Raw genomic sequence first — 9851 nt, 5'->3', positions numbered from 1 at the left:
GTTGTTGGCAGTTTCGGTGAAAATCGTCAATAGAGTTTAGAAAATGTTTCAGAGACGTTGTTTGCCCGATTCGTTAAAGCATTGGTTTCCTAGAAGCGAACACGCTTAGCGTCGGCGTCGTTCCTCGCCGAGGCGAAAACTTGATTCTTCTGCTCATGCGCGCCAGAGTGAATTCGGCGTTCTGAGTGGTCACGCCGGAATCCACTTGACTTTGATTTCAGCGTTACGTCGATGAGCGACGTCGAAGATCGGCGATTCGCTCCTAGGAAACCAAGGCTTAAGGTGGCGGGCAGTTGGATGGATGGAAAAGGGATTGTATCAGGCTGATGCTGCTTGACGTCTCAATGTGGCTCGTAGTGTTGTTCAGCGGATTTGGGATCAATACCAATCAGAAGATTCTGTGTCCAGAAGACCTGTTCCAGACCGACCACGAGCTACAACACCCGCTTAGAAGCGTTTTCTTGTTCATTCAGCCAGAAGGAGAAGAACCACTACAGTGCTGTAGCTCGCTGCAGATCACTTTGAAGCATCAGGAAGAAGAATCTCTGCTATTACGGTGCGAAATCGTCTTCCCAATGCAGGTCTCTATGCAAGACGACCATTTGTGTCTGTTCTACTCAACGGACCACAGCGAAGGATCCGCTTATGCTGGGCAAGAGAACATGTTTCCTGGACCCAGCAGCAATGGGCTTCCGTGCTGTTAACAGACGAGTCCAGATTTACAATGGAGAGTGATTCAGGTTGTCTACTGATCTGGAGGGAACAGTGCACTAGATACCATTAATCCAACACTGTTGAAAGGTTAGTTATAGAGATGGTGGAATCATGGTTTGGGCAAGGATCTCGCTCAGTGGTCACACTGACCTGCATGTGTTCCATGGAGGAACTCTGACTGGGCTGAGATATCGGGATAAGATCCTTTGATCAAAATGTCCGCCCATATGCTGGTCCTATTGGTAATGACTTCATTCTGATGGATGGTAATGCATGACCTCACCGAGCTCGGATTGTTGAGGAGTATCTTGAGAACCACAGTTTGGAACGAATGGAATGGCCAGCCGAGACCCACGTGATAACAGGCCAGAAAACTCCTCTCCCCCGCGCTTCGTTACGCCACCAGTCGTCGATCTATGAACTTGGCGCGAAACATTGAAAGCATTGCAGTTTACCAGTAAACAGTAGTGCTGCTTGCTCTGGTTGAAATAGATGAAATAGGAAATATGTAACTTCGGATGCACATTTTTGAATACAATACTGCTGGATTTATCTCATCCTTTCCACGTACAGGAATGTAGAGGCAATTAAATATATATATATATATATATATATATATATATATATATATATATATATATATATATATATATATATATATATAATAAAAATCTTGTAAGTGTCTGCTGAGTGAAAGTGAGTCAGCGATTTCCGCTTCTGAACAACCTGCATGCGAAGTAAAAAGTTAAACGCCTCATGGAATAAATTTTAAAGTTCAGAGGTAAGTACTTTTCTCAGATAAACAAATTTACATTTTATGCATTTGAGTTCATGCAGTTAAGGTTACTTAACTTTTCCTCCATTACACAAACAATTGTCAGTTTCCTTTCTGATATCTTTGTCTGTAATTTGTAATTTCAGCATACTGCTTTAATATTTGAAACGGTTAACTTGCAACTTTTTATTTCTTTATTTTTTCAACTTTGTACACGCATTTATTCGAAATGGATTTTCGAAGCTGACAATATACATATGTCAAAATTTTCTGCAAATATACTTGTTGCTATCAGAAGCAAAGTAACTTGGTGTTGATATTCAGTTAAAATGTAAACAAGTTTATTGAAACAGGCTTCTAACTGAACTAATCTTATATTTTCGGTTCCGATTAAATTGTTTCATACGCTAACGTGTGTTATTTTGATCAAAAAACATTTCTTGATGGACTTCCGTAGTTCTGAGGTAGAAGATTAGCTTTGAACGCCGGAGGTCGTGGGTTCGATACTCAAACATTTCCCCCTAACTACGCCCCTGCAATGTTATTCAAACAAGCTGGTTCTATGCTTAAATTTAAAAAAAAAATGTATATATTTTTTTTCCACTGCTGTCTTTAAGTTTTATGATATTTATGCACAAATTGTGGTTGAGTTAACAGTGTTCATAATTTCTGGGCTTGCGAAAGATTACTTTTGAGCAGTGGATAAACAACGTGTTTTTGCCAAGTGCTCTATGCTTGTTTGTTTATGCTTAAAAAGGGCAAAATGTCTTGAGCTACATATTTTTTGAACTCCTTGGGTTTTCTGTTAATAAGCTTTCAGGAATTCTGAAACTGTAAAATAAATTGAATTAAGGGGCTGTCCATAAAGTATGTTGCAAAATTTTGAACAAATCTCCCCCCCCCCTCCTTGTTACATGTAACGCTGTTCAACATGAGCATATTGTTATAAACAACGCGTGATGTCACACTTCTTGTTATCCCCTCCCTTCCCCCCGTCACAAAATTGTCACACTGAATTTCTAAAAGTGCATACTCAGCAAAATTTGATCTAAATTTAACATATATGATGTTTTAAGTATTGAAAAAAGTTGCTAAAATGGTCATTCTATGAAAAGTTTTTTGAAAAAGGTTACTTTGTCATCAATTAATGCTTTTAAAAATATTTTTTCAAAAGCCTAAAATGATGAACTATTAAAGCCCCCCCCCACACAAAATAATCATTAGCAGCAGAAAAAGCTGAAAATGGAAAAGTAGCCAAATTCCCCCCCCCCCCCCCAAAAAAAAGGCTGCTTAGATATTGAATACATTTTTTTGATATACAACATACAGTATTCATGATGTTGTATAATTCATTCTTTGATTAACGTTTTTCAAGTTCAATTCTTGTGTAATTTTTCGAGAGTGCCCACAGAAGGGGGGGGGGGGGTCGGAATCATTGTCTCATTCAAGTAAAAGTTCTTTTCATTTCAAATGTTCTTATTCAAATAAAATGGTAAAATTATGTTTTGTTTTGATGTAATTGTAAAATGAAAGTTCATTTATTTATTTGAATACTTCTTAAGACTTAATGTTTCAATACAATATAAGAGTAGTTAAAATGCGATTAGTTAAAAAAAAAATTTCAAATGAAAAGTAAAACTGTTTATTTAGCACTTCGTTTTAATCGTGTTTAGTTATTTGAATACTTTGTAAGACTTATAAATGTTTTTATGTAAAATACTATGAATTAAGCTTAGTGTATTTTTTGATGTATGATTATCGGTTCCTTTTTATGTTTTCAAATGAAAAAGTAGAACTTTTAATGCCACTAAAATAATAGAAAACAATAATAAATAAACCAAATACTTTAATTAAACCAAAATACTAATCGAAGTGCTCACTTCCCAGTATCATTGTGGATATATATATATATATATATATATATATATATATATATATATATAATATAAATCTTGTAAGTGTCTGCTGAGTGAAACCAAAATACTAATCGAAGTGCTCACTTCCCAATATCATTGTGGATCGACGAACGATGACGTCATTTGCTAGTTGGATGGCCTTCCTATCTCGAAGGCCTCGGGCCAGCTCGATCTCCAGATCTGAATCCGATAGAACATCTTTGGGACTATCTTGGCAGACAGGTTGCTGCTTTAAATCCTCCTCTAAGGTCGTTACATGAGCTGGAACAAGGCTTACTCTGTGTCTGCTCTTCGTTTCCTATTCCGGTATCCGACAACTTAATAAACAGATTGGAAAATTGATGTTAGGGGGGGGGGGACACATTCCTTATTTGAACCTATTTTTGTATTGTTTCTATGACATTTTACCACATGAGGCCCCTAGTTTCAAAACCGGATACTTGTAGAAAACCAAATTTTACAGGAGACGTAAAAGTCCGGTTTTGAAACTGAGGCAGACCTTCCCGCCCCATTTCAAGGGGGAAAGAAGCGGTTTTTGAACCTAATATTGAGCAGACAAATAGGCCTTATGATTCTCTACAAGATTAACAAAAAAAAAAAGAAAATCGAATTTTTTGCAAGTATCCGGTTTTGAAACTAGGGGCCTCACATAACACTGTGATGTTCTGTTTTCTTCAAGAATGGACTTTACCGCCAAGAGTGCTTTTTTGTCATAAATTGTTTTTGTAATACACGTATACAAATTTCTATCACGCATTCAATAAAAAGCTATTTAATACACATATCCTCCAAATTTTTAGCTTCTACATCCGCATTCATTTGCGAACTAGACGCAAAAAAAAAAAAAAAAAAAAAACGGTTGTACCTCAACTTTTTGAGGCCAGTGTATTTCCCACATCATTTACTACAACGCAGTGGTCTGATCTTTTGTGTCTCGTTGCTTCACCAATTGGAACGTCTATACTGTCCACACGCAAAAATAAGTTTAAAAAAAAAGAAAGAAAGAAAAATTTGGACTATCTGGTTTCTGCATCAATGTCCTCAATTGTAGACAATCGTTGCTGACTTTAGTAGAAAGCCTTGACGTTACTAAAAGTAGAGTCAGGAGACTCTTCTCCGAAGCTTCTCCGAATTTGATGTTCTAAAGACGCGAGGCTACGTTTGGAAACGACAGGAGACATTGGGGGGGGGGGGGGGGGTAGAAAGGTTTTTTGACTTAGCAAGAAAAGCGGTTTTTTGGTTTTTTTTTCTCTCGAATTACAACTTTCAAAAAGGAAAAGCACACGATTTGATCAACATCTATTTGTTAAACCCATGCGGTTGGACAGTCCCAGAATTACATGTTAAATGGACGAGATATCTCTTTAAGAACTTCAAGGTAGTTAAACATTAATGGGGATCAAATTAAACCTTTTCAATTTTTTAAACAATGGGATGATTTTGTGATTTCATTTTTAAAATCAAAATTATCGGAAAAATTTGATTTTCAAATTCAATTTATGCCGTTGTATGCATCTTAGGTTTTAAAAAAATACAACGCTTAAATTTTATAAACACGAATTAATATTTTAATCTCTGTATAGAGGTTTTTCTCCCATTCTCATGAGGGGGGGGGGTAGGTTGAATTGAAAAAAATGAAATTAAATATTTAAATAAAAAACCGTAGTCGGAGTCGTGGTTGGAGTCGGCCATTTTCCTTCCGACTCCGCAGCCCCGAACCCCCTATTTTCACGAATTAAGTTAATAACATTTTAACACTTAGTAAAAACATCAAGGAATATCATGCTTTTCACGAAAGAAAAATAAAGATGATTGCGTGAAAATTTAAGGTGCTCAGTAGCGTACTTTTGGGGTCTAGTGTCCGTGGTGAACTTTAAGGATGCGCCATCCCCCCGCCCATACTGTTTCATAAAAATTCATTAATGAAAATACCATTATCAAATAATCATGAAACATTAGAATATTTTCGTAAGTAAACTATTCAAGCAGAATTAGAGGGATCCGTGGGCTTCTTCTCGAAATTGTAGCTGTAAAAACGCCGTTTTAGACGATGTTTGATAATGTTATGTCTTGCGGGAGGAGATGTCCGAGTTCCTTCTCCCGGTAAATTTTGCAATTGAATTTCTAAAAACGCAATCGTAGATTACCTTCGACTATTTTATAGAGAGGTCGGGGGTGACGGGGGGTTCTCGCCCTGTAGTTTTTGAAGTTGTCGTTCGAAAAATGCAGTTTTAGATAATTTTAGGTGATGTTGGAGGGAGGACTTTGGAAACTTTCCAAGGAACTCTGGTAACTTTTCGAAATGGAAGCACCAAAAATGTTATTTTAGCCGACCTTCGATACTGTTAGGGGAGAAGTTTTCAGGTCTTATACTCAGATCATTCACAAAATTTAAGACGATCTTGAATGTTTCTGGCTACACGGAGTTGAAAGTCAGGAAAAATTTTGAAGATTTAAATACAAAGGTTTAGTCGATATTTTGTAATCTTTCAGGGAGGAGTTTGCTCCCCTTTTAATTTGTATATATATATTTTATCTTATATGAATACTGTTTCAAAATAGTTCTTTTCCCATTAAAATTTAAAATGCGACCACCTTTTCGAAAGAAAAGGTATTGACGAGGCGGAAAGCCGTTCGTTACCTCTTCCAGATTCGCTACTGCAGTGTAGAAGTATTAAGCAGACCCAGGAAATTCACCATGCATGAAAAATTTGTGTGTGTGTGTGTGTGTTTTTTTTTTTTGTGGGGAGGGGAGGATTGGGGGGGGGGGGACATTAGAGATTTTATCCTTTTTTTTCTTACTAGCTTTATTTTAACCAATTTTCCTCGAAAAAATTGTTAAAGTAATCAACTTTTAACTCATATTTTTTCGAAACAATCTTGGCAAAATGCACTCCCCCTTGATGTTGCATCCCTGACGAGAGCCACTCCTGTATCATTAAAAGGTACCACATCAGTCTAAAATATTAAAAGTATTTTTACTAAGCTAGTATTTGAAACAAGTAAAAACACCAGACTGGCAATTCAAAATTTCACCATTAAAAACCAATGCACTCAATTGGTTTTGGAAAAGAAAAACTCAGGAAAGGGTTGTTACAGTATTTTTTTCAACAATTAAAAGAATGAAGATACGGGTACAGCAAAGAAGGAAAATCCCCGAAACTTATCCTTTTGACTTAAGTTTACCAAAGATAGCCTACAAGAGCGTTTTTTGAAACTTTTGATTTTGAAAGAATTCCTTGAAAGATTTCCCAAGCCCTATCTATTTCACTATCTTCATCAGGGCCCGGATTAGCCATAGAGCAGAAGTAGCAAATGCTACGGGCTCCGCGCCATAAGAAAAAAAAATTCCAGAAAAAAACTACTTTCCCGTACTTTCACCCGTTTACATTTTTCTATTGAGATCTAACTTTTCTAAATGTTCAGGCAAATTAAAATTTTTATATTTTTCATTAAAGCGCAGACTCGTTATGGAATAATACCATGCTGACCAGTATCATCGGTGCAGAGAGGAAGGCGGGAAGGGGGGGGGGATGCTTTTTGCGGGTCATTTAGAGACGGTAGGTAACACTATCTTTACTCACGTCAGAGGAAGCACGAAGGGGATGTGGGGGATCGCTGGATTCTTTCCAGAAATTTCTCTTAATTGAAGTCTTAAAACTCAATTTTAGTTAATCTTTCTTAGTGCTAGGAGAAAAAGCTCAGTTGGGTCAGGAAATTTTAAAAACTGACCTAAGAATTACAATTTTAGGCAATGTTTGGTAGTTTTAGGAGAACGGATAATAGGTTTTTTTTCAAAAAGGTATTTTATTAAATTTAAGGGATTTAGGGATCCTTCCTAAAACTTTCAGCTGTTCAAGCCTAAAAAAAGCAAATTTAGTCTGTTTGATTAGAGTAGAAGAAAGGGGATGGGGTTCTTTCCTGAAATTGTGTTCATAACTGAAGTCAATTTCAAGCTATCTTTGGGAAGAAAGGGTTTGAGGGATCGACCTATAATATAACTGAAAACAAAATTTCAAGCTGAGTGAGAAGTATAGAGAAAGAGAAGAGGAGCCGGAAAATATTCTGACTTAAATTTTCAAATCGCGATTCTGGATTATCACTGTAAATGTTATCGGGCTGTCTTTGGGAGGGGGGGGGGGATACGGATTTGCTTTACAAAATGTTGGAAACTGGAATCTTCAAGACGCAGGCTATCTTTAGTTCTAACTTTAGGTAAAGAGTGGTGGTTTGAATCATTTCCTCCGAACGGTGATTAGCTAGAGAAATAGGTGGCAATAATTTTTTTTTAAATCGAGACGGTTTAAGGATTCTCTTCGATATTTAGTGTCTAAAATGCAACTTGAAGCAATTTTTTGGGGGGAACGCTGGAGAAAGAGGATTTTGATATTCCCTAAGCACAAATCCTAAAAAGTCTTTGGGGCGATATTAGACAAGGGGGAAAGGGTTACCATCCAGAAAATGTTTGAAAGTGTCTTTCGTCTTAAAGCTTTTGAAATTGGTGTCCTGAAAAGGTAATAATTAGTCATCCTAAACTCTTTGGTCGCTTAACTTCATGTCAGTTTGTCGCTCTCAAACATTGCCGCCCGCGACACTACAAGGAGCAAAATTAAGAGATCATGACATAAGGGAAGAAAAGATTCTTTGACTGATCACATGTATGCTGAGCAAAATAAATAAATTGTTAATAGAGTAAAATTTGTTGAAGAACTAAAATAATTATGTGTAGAAGAAAGACTTTAAATCTCGTATTTAACTTTTTCCTCCGAGTGGGAGGGATCTAAAAAGCTGTCGCCAATGCCCCGAACCAAACCTATTTCTTTTGCACCAAAGGCAGTTGAAAACTTTTTTATTCGAACTTAAATTTCAGATAATTTCAGGGATAAAATTATTTAACATAATCGAAAACCCGCTAAAACTGCTTTCTGGAACTTCAAGTTTTGAAAAATGTCCATGGGTGAAATCCCAAGCTCGATCCCTTCCTATAACATCATCTCAGGTGGCCTAAAAATGCGTACATTTGACTATAATTTCAAAAAAATTCTTTGGGATTGTACCTCTCCCCCTCCAACATTGTTAACGATGGACTAAAATGTACTTTTAAGGCTTCAATTTTGTAAATTTTCCAGGTTGCGTTGGAGAGTGCCTGAACTCCATCCCATACTAAAACGTAACCCAGCGATGACCTATAATCACGTTTTCAACACTTCGATTTCAAGAAATCTCCGGGTGATGACTTTCGTGAACTTCCCACCTCACCCTAAACTCAGCAAAAATCGTATAAAATTACCATTTTAGAATCTAAAAATGTTCTACCTAAAACTGTGTTTTTAGATTAATAATAGGTAATAAATTCGAAAATTTTCCAATGGGGCTTCCTTGGACACCCCTCTCTCTCTACAAAATCATTAAAGATAAACAACAGTTTTCTTTAAGACTTCAATTTTAAAAACTGCATGGGGAGTGTCGCTGTCAACCCAAATTTTTCCCTTTAATTTTACCTAAGATGGGATGCAATCGCGTTTTTTAACTTCAGTTTCAAAAAATCTCCGAATAAAGAACTGTGAACCTTCTCTCTTCCAAATGTCATCAGAAGTCGTTAGAAATGAGTTTTCAGAATTGAAATATCGAACGTTTTCCGGGGGCAAGCCCCCGAACCCCCCCCCCCCCCTTTTTTTTCTTATATCGTCCAAAAATTGCGTTTTTGGAATTTAAAGCTAAAAACATGTAGTGATGGGAAAGACGAGGGGCAATGTAAGACGAAAAAGTGTTATAACCCTCGTAAAGCTCTAAAATCATAACCATATTTATGTATTCATGCGTGTTATAAATCCACCTCCCATATCCATGCACAATTTTTTACTATATCATGTAAAAACGAAGGCCCCTTGGAAACATTTGCTACGGGCCCCGCGCTGGCTTAATCCGGCACTGATGATTCATCAATGATGGTTTACAATTACATAGTTAAGACGCCAGATCTGGAAAGCTTCAAGAATAGCACTTCCGGGTCGTTATGCAAAAAACGTAGGTTTTTGAAGTTGGAATTTATTTAAAAAAAAATGTTTTTAATTAATTTATATTGTTCCTTTTAAGTACCTTTTTACTCTCACATAGTTAGTCACATTCTTTATTGATTATTTTATCATTTTCTTCGGGAGTTAAAATTTTGAACCTGAACGGAGGGTACTGCTTAGTAAATACATATTTTAAATGGTATTTTAAGACTTTTTATTTAAATAAACTTGCATGTTGTATGAGAAACACGATTTGAACTGATACTATTTACTCATCTTTCTTAAAGTGGATTTTTTTTTTAAAAAGTTGTATACTTCATTACTGATAGCAGTAGCAGCTCGTGTCTTGAAAAAATGAGAGGGCCAGATCACGGGTGCACATGCCCCCCCCCATAGTCCTCACCCCCGGTTTAAAAAATACTATATTTT

The sequence above is a fragment of the Uloborus diversus genome, chromosome 10 (assembly GCF_026930045.1).
Source record: "Uloborus diversus isolate 005 chromosome 10, Udiv.v.3.1, whole genome shotgun sequence".
Taxonomy (NCBI): Eukaryota; Metazoa; Arthropoda; class Arachnida; order Araneae; family Uloboridae; genus Uloborus; species Uloborus diversus.
The sequence above is the reverse complement of the archived record's forward strand: the minus strand, read 5'-3'. Positions refer to the sequence as shown.